Raw genomic sequence first — 18,300 nt, 5'->3', positions numbered from 1 at the left:
TTCGTCATTCCACTCGCTGGCTGCTTCTTCATTAAAAACAACATTCATGTTGATAATCACTTTGCTACAATTTGGATTGAGGACTATAACCAGTGAAAATGCATTTCTCTGATTTTTCATCTAGTTTAGAACGTATATTAACCAAAGCATAAGCTATATAACCAAAGACTTTCAAGTGGCTTACTCATGGAGTTCGATCTGTCCATGCGTCATATGGAGTTCGATCTAAAACAACTTTTGTTGGAGAGATATTCAAGAGTGACATAGTTGCAACCACTGCTTCTCCCCAAAATTGAATTGGAAGTCCCGTTGCATTAAGTAAACTTCTAGCCATCTCAACCACTGTACGATTTTTTCGATTGGCGACTCCATTTTATTGTGGCGAGTATAGTGCTGTAAGATCCCTATGAATTCGATTCTCATCTCAAAATAAATTAAAATCATTAGATAAAAATTCACCACCACGATCTGTACGAAGAGCTTTTATCTTGAAACCTATTTGCTTCTCCACAAGTACCTTGAATTTCCTAAAATTCTCAAACACTTCAGATTTGAACTTCAGAAAGTAAATCCAACTCATACAACTATAGTAATCTGTAAACAAAACAAAATATCGACTCCCACCAAGTGACTCAGTCTTAATTGATCCACACAAGTCAGCATGTACAAGCTCAAGACAACTACTAGCTCTCCAAGATTTTCTACGGGGAAAGATTTTCTACTCTGTTTTCCAAATATGCACCATTTACATAACTCAAGCTCACCCACTTTTGGTAAAGCAACTACCATTTTCTTTCTAGTTAACAGTTTCAACCCATTAATGTTCAAGTTATATCACAGATAAGTTTAGAATTACCCTGCATTGTTTTGATGGCTATGGTACCTCAGCCTTCTCATCGTACTTTTTTGTCATCACTGAGTCGAACTTCACTTTTTTTGAGTCATCAAGATCTCTAAATAGAGACTTTGTACCAGATATATGATTCGAGCATCCACTAGCAATAATCCAAACACCATCAGAATTGTCAGTAATTGGATAATGATCCATGAACAACTTACTTTCATCCTCAACTTTCTCGGAGAAATTGGCATGTTGCTGCTTATCTCTTTGCTTGATCCAACAATATGCTTAATTTTTGCCGGACTTCTTACAATACCGACATTTCAAGTCACTCTTGTGCTGGCGTGACTCACTAAATTGTCCTCCGCCTCTACCATGGCCTCGACCTCGGTAATGAAATACACCTCTTCCTCTACATCTACCAGAAAAAAATTGAGGATTTTTCCTTAGAGAAAGATGAGTCCTCTTTCATCTGGAATGCCTTCTCTTCAACCTTCTCATTAGACTTGTTTAGCCTATCTTCATGAGATAACAAAGAACCCATTAATTCATCAAGTGTATAATCAGATAAATCCTTGGATTCTTCAATAGAAGCAACCACATGTTCAAAATTAGTGGTTAAAGACCTCAAAACCTTTGCTACAACAAATTCATCATTAATTTTCTCTCCATAATACTTCATGAGATTAAAAATTATGGAGACTCTAGACATATAATCTTGCACTGGTTAACTAGTTCTCATGCTTAGAGTTTCAATATTGCGACACAAAGTTTGTAATTTAACTATAATTACCTTCTTATCTTCCATATACTGCTGTTGCAAAATTTCTCAAGCTTCATGGGAAGTCTCTGCTACTAAAATTCTGGGGAAGATATTATCATCAAGGGCTTTTTAAATCAGGAACAATGCCTTCGAATTGTTCTTGTGATTTTCCCGCAGTTGTTGTGCATGGCCTTCATCAGGGTCTGGAAATCCATTCTCCACCAAGTCCAGTATCTCTTCACACTTAAAAGAGACTTCATCTTAAGGCTCCAAAAATGGTACTTCACCTCTTTGAATATTGGAAAATGTTGAGAGTTAGAATTAGAGTTTACTACCATTTTCCATCTCTGATTAGGTTTATTGTACAAAATTTGATGGGGTTCACTCTCTCATGTTACTTTGGTTCCCAGAGGAATGTGTCAATTTTGTTGAATAAATGCTCTCAAATGAGAGTTCTTCCATTAAATAGAAAGTATTATGATATACATGCCTAAAAATCTGCTATATATCCCTAAATATATGGTATTCCTAATTGTAATATCTCTGAAAATATGCTATGTTAATCTATGTTTTCTCCTATCATCATTACACAAATATTTAGAGTTATAACATAGATATGTATATTTAGAATCTGTCCAATCATGCTAACATCCCCCCCCCTCAAATTGATGCCGGTGGATCAAAAAGCATCAATTTGCCTACCATAAATTGATGATGTTGTCGTGCCATAGATTTTGTAAACACATCAGCTATTTGAAGATCACTGGATACATGTGTAAGAGTAATGACTCTCTTATCTACAGCTTCTCTGATATAATGATAGCCCACTTCAATGTGTTTGGTCTTTCATGATAAACTGGAATAGTAAAAATCTGAATAGCACTTGGGTTGTCAGCATGAAGATGAGTCGGATTAGATTGAGGAAATCCAATTTCTACAAGTAAACCACGAAGCCAAACAATCTCAGAGCAAGCAGTAGACATTGCTCGATATTTAGATTCGGTGGATGATTTTGATACACGGTCTTGCTTCTTGCTCTTCCAAGATATCAATGAATCTCCAAGAAACATGCACTAACCCGTGACGGAGCGACGAGTATCAGGACATCCAACCCAATCAGAATCACTAAATGAATTAATCTGAATCTCAGAACCACTAGGAAAGAATAATCCATAAGTAGATGTTCCCAAGAGATATTGAATGATGCGACAGATAGCCACCAAATGTAGATGGCGTGGAGCCTGCATAAATTGACTCACTTGTTCAACTGCAAAAGAGATATCTAGCCGAGTAATAGTAAGATAATTTATGCTCCCAACTAATTGCCGATACAAAGTTGGATCAGGAAGAAGATCTCCTTCCACACGATAGTACTTTACATTCAATTCCAATGGAGTATTTACAGAGAAAGATTCTTGAAGACCAGCCAAAGAAATCAAGTCCTGAGTATATTTCTGTTGGTTCAAGAACACACCTAAAGAATTATAATGAACTTCTAACCCCAAAATGTATGTAAGAGTACCAAGATCTTTCATATGAAAAGAATCCTTAAGCTGCTGCTGGAGGCTAGTGAATAGTGAAGAATCAGTTCATGTGATAATAATGTCATCTAAATACACCTAAAGAAGAACACAACCTGCAAATGTTTTTTGAAGAAACAAAGACGAATCATATTTTCTCTGTTCAAAAGAGAATTGAAGCAAAGTAGACTGAAACTTGCCAAACTAAGCTCTTGGAGCTTGTTTAGTCCATATAAAGACCGCTTCAACTTGCATACATCTGATGTAGGTGATGAGAACAAACCAGGTGGGGGTTTCATATAAATATCTTCTTTGAGATCACCATGAATAACAACATTGTTGACATCCATTTGATGAAGAGTCCAATTTTGTGATTCAGCAATGGCAATAATAGTTCGCACCGTAGTCATTTTTGCTACAGGTGCAAAATTCTCCTCATAGTTTACACCATACTCCTGTTTGTTACCAAGGACCACCAAACGAGCTTTGTACCGATCAAGTGTCCCATCAGAATGAAGTTTAATTGAATATACCCATTTACATCCAATTGGACGTACATTTGGAGGACAAGAAACAATGTCCCATGTGTTATTTTATTTAAGAGCTAAAAGTTCCTCCTCCAATGTTTTTGGCCAACATTCAAACTTGGAGGCTTGTGAGTAACCTGTTGGAATAGATATGGTGGATAAAGTAGAAGAAAAACCATACCATTTAGGAGTTTGAGACACCCTAGTAGATTGCTGAGGAGGCTGAAGAGGAGCAAACCTTGAAGAAATCTCAGATTCTAGTTGTGGAGCAGCCTCAGGTGGCAGATCTATTTCGGGATGGGGTAAAGTTGGCCGACGTCGTTCATACACAAATCCTGGTTTGAATTGCTTAGAGGACAATGACAAATCCTCAAAAGTAGGAAGAAGAGGAGAAACAGAAGATGACTCAACATGAGTGTAAGATTCCGTACTTTTTCTCTATTCTTGCATAATATGTGTGGCGTAGTTTGGCATGGTTATATGAGGTATTTATGACTTGGTAGCATACATTGGAGACAAAGATTGCAAATGGGTGGCAATATCAGGGAACTAAACTAAAGTTTTAGGTCAAAGGAACCCCTCAGACAAAGCTCTAGATTAAAGAAATGGCTCGGGTAAAACTTCGCCCGTTTGAAAGGTTTAAAGTATTTCATACCTTGGGGTAAGCCTATGAGTGTTTATCATGCTAAGAATAGTGTTTTATGAGGTATTATAATAGAACAAGGTTCCTATGTTAAGTTTTGAAGTCAAGAAAATTAGCGAAACTAAGGTCGGCAAAAGTTATCGAAGTGTCTCTAATAACATTTTCTTAAATTTGGGTCAAATGTCTTAGATGTTTTCTCCCAATATATAAAGAGTTATAAGGCCCGTGACCTACAAAATTGAAGACCTACGAGTCTAGGCAACGTACAAAACCCTGTATCTAATTGACATCAGAGTAATGAGTTATGAGGGTTTTACCGCGGACTGTCGGTCGCAATCCGGGTTGGGTAAAAAATGTGGTATGTCGGCTTACTCAACGTTTTAAGTCATGAAAACATTTATTTTCACTCCCTAACAAGAAATAAAGCTTAAGAGAGGGTTTTGATGGAGTTATTTCATGATGAAGGTTAGTTTTTGATGATTTCTACTATTAAAGTTTGCCCCTGTGCCTAGAAACGTGATCTCTACACGTGGCAATCATTTTCCCCTTCTATTAGCTGCGTTTGGAGCTAGTTTTTAAAGATATAAATTTGTAGTTATTGGTGTTTCTTCAAGGTTTACACTTGGTTAACTAAGGTAATCATCTCGGGACTCTTTTATGATTGTTTTTATGAAGTTCTACGGACGTTTCGTCAACTTGAGGCCATATGGCAAAACTGCCGATTTAAGCTCAATTATTAATTTTTAATAGGTGTGTACCAGCTATGTAAATATAGTTTTTGCAAAGCTTAGGACATAAGGAACAACTTTCGTAAAGAAACTACTGTCATTCTAGCGTTCATTGGAAAGGTATGTTAAGGCTAAGCTACGTCCCTCATTTTACCACCACTCCTGGGAAATTCCTAAAACGCCGAATGTGATATTTTGATATTTTCTTGCTAGAAAGACCTTCAGTGAAAGACATTGGAATCTCGGCTGAATTATTTTCATGATTCTATTATTTTGATATTCCACTCGTTCGGATAAATAGAGTATTCGACATCTACATGTCATTTTATCGATTTTCTTGATTATATGTCCGCATGTATGAATTCTTATTCTTCTTTGGGTGATGTGACTTAAAATATCACGGGAGACCCTTATCACTTGTAACCAACACTCTTTCCCCACTAAAGTTATTAGGAAAAATCTTTAAAGTAACTCACGATCTTCAAAACTCTCAAATATAACTTAAATGTTTAAACTATTAGAACACTTGATTTTTGAAATACTTCTTTTATAAATTATCTAGGAACCAAGTTAGGGACTAAGTAAATCACTTTAAACCTATTATAAATATCAGCAAGGTTAGGTTATCTTTCTAATATTTGAGTTAACTTTTCAAGCTTATTTGGAAGAGCATATGAGGTTCCATGAGATTGTTACATGTTATACGAAAGTTATTATGGGGTTATGAGAACAAGACTACAAACGGGCCAAGATTGGCAACATGAGAACGATAACATATAGGTGTTATAAATCCATGACATGACATTCTATACATTCTACTCCCAAGCTATAATCAGGAGGTAAGAGGACTATTGCCTATATTTATACATATGAGACACTGATGGCCACAGGTTGGCATATATGATGTCGGTTAGCTACCGAGCAGCACCACCATTGCTAGCATTTGGTTGGGTATGTCATGCATTTGCATCTATATATATATATATATTCACGACATACGATTATACAAGCATACCATGCAATTTAAGTAGTAGGAGGCCAAATGTCACCCATGGAGATTATTTGAGTTTCAGTTTCAGGTGGTATCTCTATTACCCTTCTTGACTAACTATTTATGATTCTACTTTCCGCTTTACATACCAGTACATTTTTATTCGTGCTGAGGTCCCATTGCCTAGGGACGCTACTTTTGTTTTATGCGGGCAGGTTTAGGAAGGGATTCTGATCGACCCACCCTTTAGGATTCAGGTTCAGTTGTGAGTTGGTAAGCTCCATCTTATCCTGGGGCTATCTGAGGAGGTTTCCTTTTGTTGTACAGTTTGGGTATAGTCGGGGCCTTGTCCTGACAATCCTTATGTCACTCATAGAGGCTATTATGGACACAATATTCTGGCTTTTCTTTTGTATGTTTCAATTTACAACCCATAGTCTTGGCATGAATATATATGTGTGTAGGTAGGTATGTCTTTAATTATGGCCTCGTCGGCTAGCTAGTACATCTTTATTTTTTTTGGCTTGCCTACCATTGTATGTATGGTTTATTTTCATTCAGGTCATGACCTTTAGGGTCCATGATTCACTTTTTAGAGGTTGTGCTTCCCTATCTTTTTGTCTCACAGTTTGGTTAGCTAGTATGTTTTAGTGGGTAACATGTTCTAATTGAGTATCTAGTGCCAGTTACGCCCCCTATTTCGGGGCGTGACAAACTTGGTATCAGAGCAGGTCGTATTCCATGGAGGGTGCACAAGCCGTGTCTAGTAGAGTCTTGTTTATGGGTGTGTTGTGCACCACACTTACAATCAAGAGGCTACGGGGCATTTAGGAATAGTTACATTTCATTAAACTGATAGATCGTGCTAGAGTGTAAAAGTATAAGAACATTCGAAATCTAAATCATGATTTATGTTTCTTATCTAACAGGCTACACTCGCTCCGGATATGGCAGATCGAGAGATATGAATGGATCCAAGGGAAGGTACTAGTCGTTCCCCACCGGGTTAAAGGGATAGATTTCCCTCGGAGGCACAGGGTGAATATCCAGTACCCCTACTACCAGCCTCCCCGACACCTGTTGAAGCCCGAGGTGATGTAGTACCCCAGCCTCACCAGTTTCATTGGTACCAGAGGAAGCTAGGGATACAGGACCTCCATTACCTATTGTTCCTACACTAGAGACTGGGGAGTAGGAGATGAGGGAGGCAGTTCAGTTGCTGACAAGGATGGTTTCTATTCATGAGCTACAACTGGAGTCAGGAGTAGATACTCAGAGAGATCAGTGAGAAAGTTCGAAGGTACGAGAGTCTCTTCATTTGGCCCCTCCGTTATTTACAGGATCTAGTCCTACTGAGGATCCCCAGAACTTTATAGACCATATATATAGAGTATTGAGGGTGATGCATGCCTCCAACACAGAGGTTGTGGGGTTGGTATGAGGCATGGGAGAGATCTAGAGGACCTGATGCTTTGCCAGCAGAGTGGGAGGACTTCTCTAAGGCCTTTCTTGCCCACTATTTGTCACGGGAAGTTCGAGAGGCCCGTCTTGACCAGTTTATCAATCTGAAGCAAGGAACCATGAGTGTGAGGGATTATAGCCACAAGTTTAATTCTTTGGCGAGATATGCACCAGATATTGTACGTACCATGAGAGCTAGAGTTCACTGTTATGTTGATGGTTTGGCAGATCATCTGATCCGAGATTGTAGGGTAGCATCCCTATCGGAAGATGTAGATATTTCCTGCATACAGGCTTTCACTCAGACTACAGAGGACCTTTCTAAATAGATTCGTGATAGCCGCATGTATAGGGAGACAAGTAAGAGGGCCCATACTATGGGGTTTTATAGGGAGCCACATAGTGATTTTAGGCCCCATTCCATCGATATCCACCTTGGCCAGCGGGTAGTGTCTCACTACAGGTACATGGACCACAGTTTGATCGTTATAGTCAGGCAAGACTAGGTCATAGATCAAGCCATCCTGAGGGTCGTCGACAGGATCATTCCGTAGAGATAAGACATCTCACTCCTTATTGTACACAATGTGGTAAGCTACACACTGGGCAGTGTAGACATTGTTCAGGTGCATGTTATCATTGTGAGCAGACAAGACATTTTATTAGTCGGTGCCTGATGTTGAGCAGAGGTGATCTAGCTCAGCCTTCAGGATCCACAATAACATCTTCATCCACAGTCCGTGCCCTACGACCAGAACCACAGTCTACTCAACATCGTAGTAGAGGGAGAGGTTAAGGATATACAGGTTTGAGCGGTGTCCAGAATTGCTTTTATGCACTCACAGGATGATAGGATTCAGAGGCATCCCCTGATGTTGTTACACGTATATTGACGATAACTTCTTAAGATGTTTACGCATTGATAGACCTTGGCTCTACATTTTCATATATTACTCCATTTATTGCTAGTAAGATTGACATGAAATCTGAGTTGTTGCCATAACCAGTTGAGGTGTCTACACTTATTGGTGACTCTATTTTAGCTAGTCGTGTCTATCGAGGTTTCACAGTGTTAATTAATGATCGTCCAACCCCAACTGATTTAGTTGAGTTGATTATGCTAGATTTTTATGTTATCATGGGTATGGATTGGTTGGCAACTTGCTATGCTAATATTGATTGTCGTGCAAAGATAGTTAGATTTTACTTTCCAAGTGAGCCAGTCCTTGAGTGGAATGGTAATGCAACCACACCTAAGGGTAAGTTTATTTCATACCTTAGGGCTCGAAAGTTTATTGATAAAGGTTGTATATACCATATGGTTTGTGTATAGGATACTGATAAGGAGCCCATGAATCTTCAGTCAATTCCTATCGTGATGAATTTCCAATGTTATTCCTTGATGATCTTCCATGAATTCCCCCAGGAAGGAAAATTGATTTCGCTATAGACTTGCTTCCTGATACGCAACCTATATCGATTTCTCCCTATAGAATGGCACCTGCAGAGCTAAGAGAATTGAAGGAACAACTGAAGGACTTGCTCGATAAAGGCTTTATCATGCCAAATAGTTCCCTATGGGGTGCCCCAGTGCTCTTTGTTAGAAAGAAAGATGGATCCTTACGGACGTATATTGACTATAGAAAACTAAATAAAGTCACTATAAAGAATAAATATCCTCTTCCACGGATTGATGACTCATTCGACCAGTTACAAGGTGCCAAATACTTTTCCAAGATTGACTTGCGGTCTGGTTACCATCAGCTGCGAGTTAGGGAAGTTGATATCCCAAAGACAACATTTAGGACGAGGTATGGCCATTTTGAATTCCTTGTCATGTCCTTCGGGCTAGCAAATGCCCCAACAACCTTTATGGATCTTATGAATCAGGTCTTCAAACCATTCTTGGATGAATGTGTGATTGTATTTATTGATGACATTTTTATATATTCACGGTTGAAAGCTAAGTATTCAGACCACTTGCGAGTTGTATTGCAGACTCTCTAAGATTGCAGGTTATATGCTAAATTCTCTAAATGTGATTTTTGGCTTACTTCAGGTTGATGGACAAAAGATTGAAGCAGTGATGACTTGGCCGAGGCCCTTGAATCCAATGGAGGTTCGCAACTTTTTAGGCTTGGCAGCGTATTACCGAAGGTTTGTGGAGGGATTCTCTTCTATCTCTGCACCACTGACAAAATAGACACATAAGGCAACTAAGTTTCAGTGGACCGCGACATGCGAACAGAGCTTTCAGAAACTAAAAAAAGGCTTACCACCACACCTATCGTAACTCTTCCAGATGGTAATGAGGGCTATGTTGTTTATTGTGATGCCTCAAGAATTGGCCTAGGTTGTGTTCTTATGCAGTATGGTAAGGTTATTGCATACGCCTCTAGACAGTTGCGAAACCATGAGCAGAATTATCCGACACATGATCTTGAGTTGGCTGCAGTTGTCTTTGCCCTAAAAATTTGGCGGCATTATCTACATGGGGTTCATAGAGATATTTTCACCGATCACTAGAGCCTTCAGTAATTACTTAAGCAGAGGGAGTTGAACTTACAACAAAGGAGATGGCTAGAATTATTAAAGGACTACGATGTTGACATTTTATATCATCCCAGCAAAGCTAATGTTGTTGTTGATGTGCTCAGTCGGAAGTCCATGGGTAGTCTAAGTCATGTTGAAACTGATAAGGCTGGAATTACAGAAAACCTGTGCCAGCTAGTTAATTTGGAAGTACGCTTGGTAGATGCATGAGGCGGAGGTGTTGTCGTTAAGAATATGGCAGAATCTCCTTTGTGATTGAAGTGAAAAGGTGGCAACATGAAGATCCTGAGCTTAGGAAATTGAGGGAAAAGATTCCACAGCAGCAACAACCCTTATTTGAGCTAACTGGAGATGGAGTCCTTAGATACCAGGATCGCTTATGTGTACTGCCAGTTGGAGAGCTCTGTACAAATATTCTTTAAGAGGCCCATTATTCTAGATATGCATCTCATCCTGGAGTGACGAAGATGTATCAAGACCTTCGACAAATCTATTGGTTGAATGGCATGAAAAAAGATATTGCGGAGATGGTAGCTGAATGTCCCAACTGTCAACAAGTTAAAGTAGAGCATCAAAGTCATGGAGGCCTAACCCAGTATATTGAGTTTCCGTTATGGAAATGGGATATGATAAATATGGACTTTATCACTAGTTTGCCTCACACTCCACAAATGTATGATTCTATTTGGGTAATTATCGATAGGCTGACAAAATCTACTCATTTCTTGCCAGTTAGAACGACATATTCAGCTAAAGATTATGCCAAGCTTTACATTTAGGAGATTGTTCGCCTTCACGGAGTTCCACTATCTATTATCTCAGATCGAGGAGCTCAATTTACAGCACATTTTTGGAGATCGTTTCAAAAGGGTCAGCCACTCAGGTAAATCTTAAAACCACTTTTCATATACAAACTGATGGATAGGCATAACGTACTATTCAGATGGTTGAGGATATGTTACGTGCTTGTGTGATGGATTTTAAAGGAAGTTGGGATCAACATCTACCTCTTATCGAGTTTGCTTATAATAATAGCTTTCAAGCTAGTATTCAGATGACCCCTTACAAAGCACTATATGTGAGAAAGTTTAGGTCCTCGGTCGGTTGGTTTGAGCTCGGGGAAGCAGATTTGCTAGGTCCCAATCTAGTCCAACAAGAAATTGAAAAGGTTAAGCTTATTAGAGATCGGTTTCATACAACACGGTGTCGGCAGAAGTCTTATTCTGATGTTCAATGATGGAACTTAGAGTTTGAGGTAGAAGATTGGGTTTTCCTTAAAGTATCGCCTATGAAGGACATCATGCGATTTGGAAAGAAAGGGAAGCTCGGTCCTAGGTACGTTGGACCGTATAAGATTATTTGAAAGATCGATATGGTGGTATACGAGCTTGATTTGCCTTCAGAATTGGAAGCAGTCCATCTTGTATTTCATGTATCTATGTTGCGTAAATGCATTGGAGATCCTTCACGTATTATGCCCATTGAAAATATTTGTATCGCTGAAGATTTATCATATGAAGAGGTACTAATAGCAATTTTAGATCGGAAAATAAGAAAGCTTCGAACTAAAGATGTAGTTATTTCAAAGTGTTATGGAGAAATAACAACGTTGAGGAAATGACTTAGGAAGAGGAAGAGGAAATGAGGAAGGAGTACCCCCAACTGTTTACGACTTACGGTGAGTCACATTTCGATAATTGGCAATTATTTCTTCACAATGACGTAGTTAAATTTTCAGAAGTTTGAAAGTGCAATTTGTATGTCTTCTTATGAGATAGCTATACAAAGCTTAGGAGTTAAAATTTTTAGATTTTGACTTTAATTTGCGACTGTAACAAACATGGACTCGCAAATAAAGTCCTACGGGAAGATAACTCAACCAAGGAATGCTCTAGATCCATTCGCGGGCGAATGTTCATAAGGGGGGAAGGATATAAGATCCCGTACTTTTTCTCTATTCTTGCATAATATGTGTGGCGTAGTTTGGCATGGGTATATGGGGTGTCTATGACTTGGTAGCATACATTGGGTGATGTGACTTAAAATATCACGGGAGACCCTTTTTACTTGTAACCAGCCCTTTTTCCCCACTAAAGTTATTAGGAAAAAATCTTGAAAGTAACTAACGATCTTCAAAATGCTCAAATATAACTTAAATGTTTAAACTATTAGAACACTTGGTTTTTGAAATACTTCTTTTATATATTATCTAGGAACCAAGTTAGGAACTAAGTAAATCACCTTAAACCTGTTATAAATATCAGCAAGGTTAGGTTATCTTTCTAAAATTCAACTTAAATTTTCAAGCTTATTTGGAAGAACATATGAGGTTCCATGAGATTGTTACATGTTATACGAAAGTTATTATGGGGTTATGAGAACAAGACTACAAACAGGCCAAGATTGGCAACATGAGAACGATAACATATAGGTGTTATAAATCCATGACATGATATGATTTGCATTCTACTCCCGAGCTATAATCGGGAGGTATGGGGCCTATTGCCTATATTTATACGTATGAGACACTGATGGCCACAAGTTGGCGTATATGATGCCGGTTAGCTACTGGGAAGCACCACCATTGCTAGCATTTGGTTGGGTATGTCATGCATTTGCATCTCTCTCTCTCTCTCTATATATATATATATATGTATTCACGACATACGATTATACGAGCATACTATGCATATTTAAATAGTAGAAGGCCCAATGTCACCCAGGGAGATTATTTAAGTTTCAGTGTCAGGTGGTATCTCTATTACTCTTTTTCAGTTACTATTTATGATTCTACTTTCCGCTTTACATACCAGTACATTTTTATTTGTGCTGACGTCCCATTGCCTGGGGACGCTGCTTTTTGTTTCATGCGAGCAGGTTCAGGAAGGGATTCTGATCGACCCACCCTTTAGGATTCAGGTTCAACTGTGAGTTGGTAAGCTCCATCTTATCCTGGGGCTATCAGAGGAGGTTTAATTTTGTTGAACAGTTTGGGTATTGTCGGGGCCTTGTCCTGACAGTCCTTAAGTCACTCATAGAGGCTATTGTGGACACAATATTCTGGCTTTTCTTTTGTATGTTTCAAGCTCCAACCCATAGTCTTGGCATGTATATGTATGTGTGTGTAAGTAGGTATGTCTTCAATTGTGGCCTTGTCGGCTAGCTAGTACATCTTTATTTTTTTGGCTTGCCTACCATTGTTTGTATGATTTATTCTCATTCAGGTCATGACCTTCAGGGTCCAGGATTCACTTTTTAGAGGTTGTGCTGCCCAATCTTTTTGTCTCATAGTTTGGTTATCTAATATGTTTTAGTGGGTAAATTGTTCTAATAGGGTATCTAGTGCCAGTTACGCCACCTACTTCGGGGTGTGACAATAAGTTGGAGAGAAATACTGATTCTCAAAGAAAATAACATTTCTAGAAACACAATATTTGTTAGAACTTGGATCATAGCAAATAAAACCTATAAACGAAGTACTATAGCCCATTAAACCACATTTAATAGACTAAACAAAGAGTTTACTGCATTGAAAAGGAGGCAGGTGTACAAAACAAACACAACCAAACATATGAAAACTATGGTAGGTGGTATGCTTATCAAAACAGCGATAATATGGAGACTCAAGATTTAACACTTTAGATAGAGGTCTATTAATCAAATAGACAGCAATAGACAAAGCTTCAACCCAATATTTAGATGGAACAGATGACTCAATCAATAAAGTACGAGTGATATCTAAAAGATGACGATTTTACGCTCAACAACCTCATTTTGTTGTGGTGTATATGGGCAAGAGAGTTGTGATACAATTCCTTTCTCAAGCAATAAATTATTGAATTCATGAACCATATATTCTCCATCAGAATCAGATCTTACTATTTTGATGCATGTGAAAAATTGAGTCTCAACGTAAGCCAAAATTTTCTTAAATATGGAAAACACATCAAATTTTGATCGAAGAAAATACACCCATGTAAACCGACTATAGTCATCTATAAATGTCACAAAATACTTCAAATGAGAATGAGAAATAACTGGTAAAATGCCCCCAAACATCACTATGATTGACATCAAAAAACTTTGCAGCACGACTACCAAAATTAGGAAAAGGAAGAGTTTTACTTTTGCCTAATTTACAAGTAGAGCAATCAAAGGAAGTAGCTGAAAATTCATTTTTATTTCCCAATAAACCAGAATTGGACAAATGAGACAACACAATAGAATTTGGATGTCCTAGACGTTTATGCCAAACCTCATTCTTAGTAGTGGTAGAAGAAAAAGCTAGAACACGAGGAATAGAAAAGTGTATAGGAAACAATCTTCCAACTTTAGTCCCCTTCGTGATTATCGTCCCCGACACCTGATCCTGCACAAGGCAACCATTAGGAGAAAAATTCACATCATAATTATTATCTACCAATTGGCCAACTGAAATAAGATTAGTGGAGAGCTTTGGTGATACAAAAATATTCTTGAAAGTTTCAGTAATAGCCCTAACCTTGGTAATGGGTAAATTACTACCATTGGCAACCTGAATTTTTGTTGGACCATTATACTCACGGATGTTTTTGAGTATATTAGTTGAGTTGGTGATATGATTGGAAGCGCCAAAATCAACAAGCCAAAATTTAGATATTACCTCATTACCTTGCAGCCCCAAAGTTGAAAATGCTGACAAGATCATTTGTTGTACCATTTCAGGAGTAAGAACTTGTCCTACTGAAGATGAGTTATCTGTAGTTGAACCATTTATCCCAACTTGAAAAGAATTTTCCCTACGGTTTTGAGGACGTGTGGGAAATTTTTTGATAATGTGTCCTTATTGTTTACAATAATTACAGAACTTCTTGCCACAATTGCCAACAGTATGACCATATTTCTTGCAACTGTAGCATTGAGTTCTAGCCATATCCATGCCCTTTCCTTTACCCTGAGCTGCAAATGCGACAGTGACAACATTACCTTAATGAAAAACATTTTGTGTGACGAGACGCGGCTCATCACGAAGTATTTCCCTAAAACAAACATCCAACGAGGTAGATGGATCACTATTCATCAAGTTGGAGCTAAAACTTTCAAAATCAGATAGTAATTTCATAAAAAATTGATCTCGCTTGCTTTTTTCATGAACTCCTTGAATGATGGAGAGTGATTTATAAGGTATTTTAGCATAAACGATATCGGTAAATTCAGCCCATAAGTTCTGAAATCCAGAGAAATAATCTTGAACAGAGAGACCTCCTTGAGAATACTTAGCAATTTCATGCTCTAACTTAAAGCGCAAGCGCTATGGTCTTGGTTGTAAACCTTTTGTAAGTAATCCCACATGGCCTTTCTGTCTTGTATGGCCTGAGATTAAGAACAATAAGAGGGTCAATTGACCCTAAAATCCATGTCATCACCGGAGCATCTTTAACCTTCCATTGACCGAGCTTTGTAGGATCGGTAGGACTAGGATCGCTTCCATCTATATGTCCCCATAATTATTTTCCGGTCACAAATATTTGGATCTGAAATTCCCAGGCAGAGTAATTTTTTCCTATGAAACGAACATGGAAAGACTCAAACTGATATGATGTCATGTTCTTGACAAGCTAAGGAAGATAGAAATGCAATGATACAAAATAACCAGAATAACCAAGATTAAGATACCAAGATGCCTTAAATTTTCAAGATACTTAGGACTTACTATTGACTAAAAAATAGTAAGCAGAACCAAAACTTTCAAAAAAAAAATCTAAAAGAAACCACAGATGAAAGTCACTAAGAATCAAAGCACTGAAAATGGCTCTAATACCATGTCAATTTTGCTGAATAAATGCTCTCAAATGAGAGTTCTTCCATTAAATAGAAAGAATTCTGATTTACATGTCTAAAAATCTGCTATATATCCCTAAATATATCTTATTCCTAATTGTAATATCTCTGAAAATATGCTACATTAATCTATGCTATCTCCTTTCATCATTACATAAATATTTAGACTTATAACATAGATATGTACATATATTTTGAATATGTCCAATCATGCTAACAGAATGCACCTGGAAATAGAGAAGAAGAAGAAGGACTATGTTGTGGTTCATTTCTTTAGCTTTCTAATTGCTCTGATACAAAACTGTTGGATCAAGAGACGAAAGGCAAATAAAATAGCTTTCAAAGATAGTTTTTTTGTACTGCTCAATCTTTCTCTATTACTGAAAAAAGAACACTTATTGACATTTATAGGCTTACAGTTAATTGCGTAAGCTAAAATAAAGCAAATAACTAATAATGGAAAAACATGGGAAAAGTGGTAAACATGACCCACTACAATAAGAAAATAATGTTGTTTTTTCTTTGGATTTTTAGGTAATGTGCAATTTTTAGCTAGGTGTCCTAATTTTCCACAGTTATAGCAAGTACATTCCGTTAATTTCGTTTTTGGTATATATGGTCTTTTAGTTTTGTAGTTTTTTACGTAGTAGTTTCTTCTTGGTCTTTTATACTTATATTTTGATCTATATTTTTTATAGTTTCGTTTTTCATTATGTCTGTTTTCTTTTTACTTAGGATTATGCCTGAATATTCTATAATATGTATAAATTTTTCTAATAATCTTATATGTTCATCCTGGATTTTGGAATATCGTAATATATCATCAATATATACTATACAATTTTCTAGTTGTTTAAAATAGTTATCCATAAAGTGTTGATATCTTCCTGGTGCATTTTTTATATCCAAATGGTAATACATTACATTCATAAAATCCTTGTGGTACCGTAAATGCTGTAAGTTTTTTAGATTCTTCTTCTTAACTTTAAGTGGTAAAATACTGATTTGCAGTCAAATTTACTAAAATAATTATATCCTTGTATTTGTCTTATCTTTAATATTTTATTTGGTATGGGTAATTATAAGTTTTAGTTTTTGCATTTAAATTTCTATAATCAATAACCATTCTACTTTTTCCTCTTTTTTGTTCACTATTTTTATTTACTATAAATGATGGGCTCAAATGCTTACTATTGCTTTCTTGTATATATTCTTTTTCGAGTAATTCTTGTATATGCATCTGAAATTCTGTTAAATCATTAAAATTATATTTTAATGGTTTTTGTGTTATTATACTATTATTATCGATTAGTTCGATTTTAATTTTTGTTTTATGTTTTTCCCATCCTTGTAAAGGATCTTCACTATATAATAATTCTAATTTGTCTTGAATTATCTTTACTTTATCTATGGAAAATATAATTAATTCTATTTTAGGGTCTTCTTCTTTTATATTTTCTAATTTTTGTGTTATTTTTTCACTTCCTTTTATCCATTATGTTGTTTTTCATTTTTTATTATTTACTCTTTTTGCTCCTACTTTGTGTTTACATGGTGTTGTTTAACCACCAATGTGTTCTTGTTATTATATGTGGGTATAGTTTTTCTAAGAATGGCATTCCTAATAACATATCTTTTGTTGTAAATTCAAAGTTATATATTTCTTCTATAGTTAATATCTTATTCCATATTTGTATTTTTATATTTTTTGCCTTATATGTGATCATGCTTCCTTCATTATTAAATCATGTTACTACTAAATGTATTTTTAACTTTTCCCATTTAGCTTCTGGTAAGCAATTATATTTACATATATTAGCTTCTGCTTCTGTATCTATCATCGGAGTATAATATCTATTATAATATCCTTCTACTATTAGTTTTGCAAGTATATATATTTTCATGTTATCAATAATAAGTTCTTTTTATTATTACTCTCTTATTTTCATAATTTATAGTTAACTGTTTGTCTTCTAGATTATATGGTTTTACTTTTTCTAACCATTTTATTCCTAAAGTGATATTCTTATCTGCTTGATATATTTTAAATTTTATTACAATTAGTATTACTCCAATAATTATTTCATTTATGTTGTTTCTTCAGTATTTATTAATGCTTTTGGTAGTTCAAGGCATAATTGTTCAGTAGTTATTATTTCATCTTCTGTTACTAATTCTCTTATAATATAGATTTCTTCTTGTCCGGTATTTATTAGTATTAAATATTTTCAGTGTTCCACTACTCCAGTTATGTAGTAATGATATGGTTTTATTTCTTCTTCTATTGATTTTTGTGAAGTTTTATCTATTCTTCTTGAGGTACTCATTTTTGATGATATTTGGGGTATTTCATAGTTTATTCTTTTTGACGTGCTTAATCTTTCTTTTACTATTTCTAAATCTTCTCCTATATCAATCTCATTATAACTATAATCATTTTTATCTATGACTGT

This window comes from Solanum tuberosum, unplaced genomic scaffold (genome assembly GCF_000226075.1).
Source record: "Solanum tuberosum cultivar DM 1-3 516 R44 unplaced genomic scaffold, SolTub_3.0 scf00071, whole genome shotgun sequence".
NCBI lineage: Eukaryota > Viridiplantae > Streptophyta > Magnoliopsida > Solanales > Solanaceae > Solanum > Solanum tuberosum.
Note: the sequence above shows the minus strand (reverse complement) of the source record.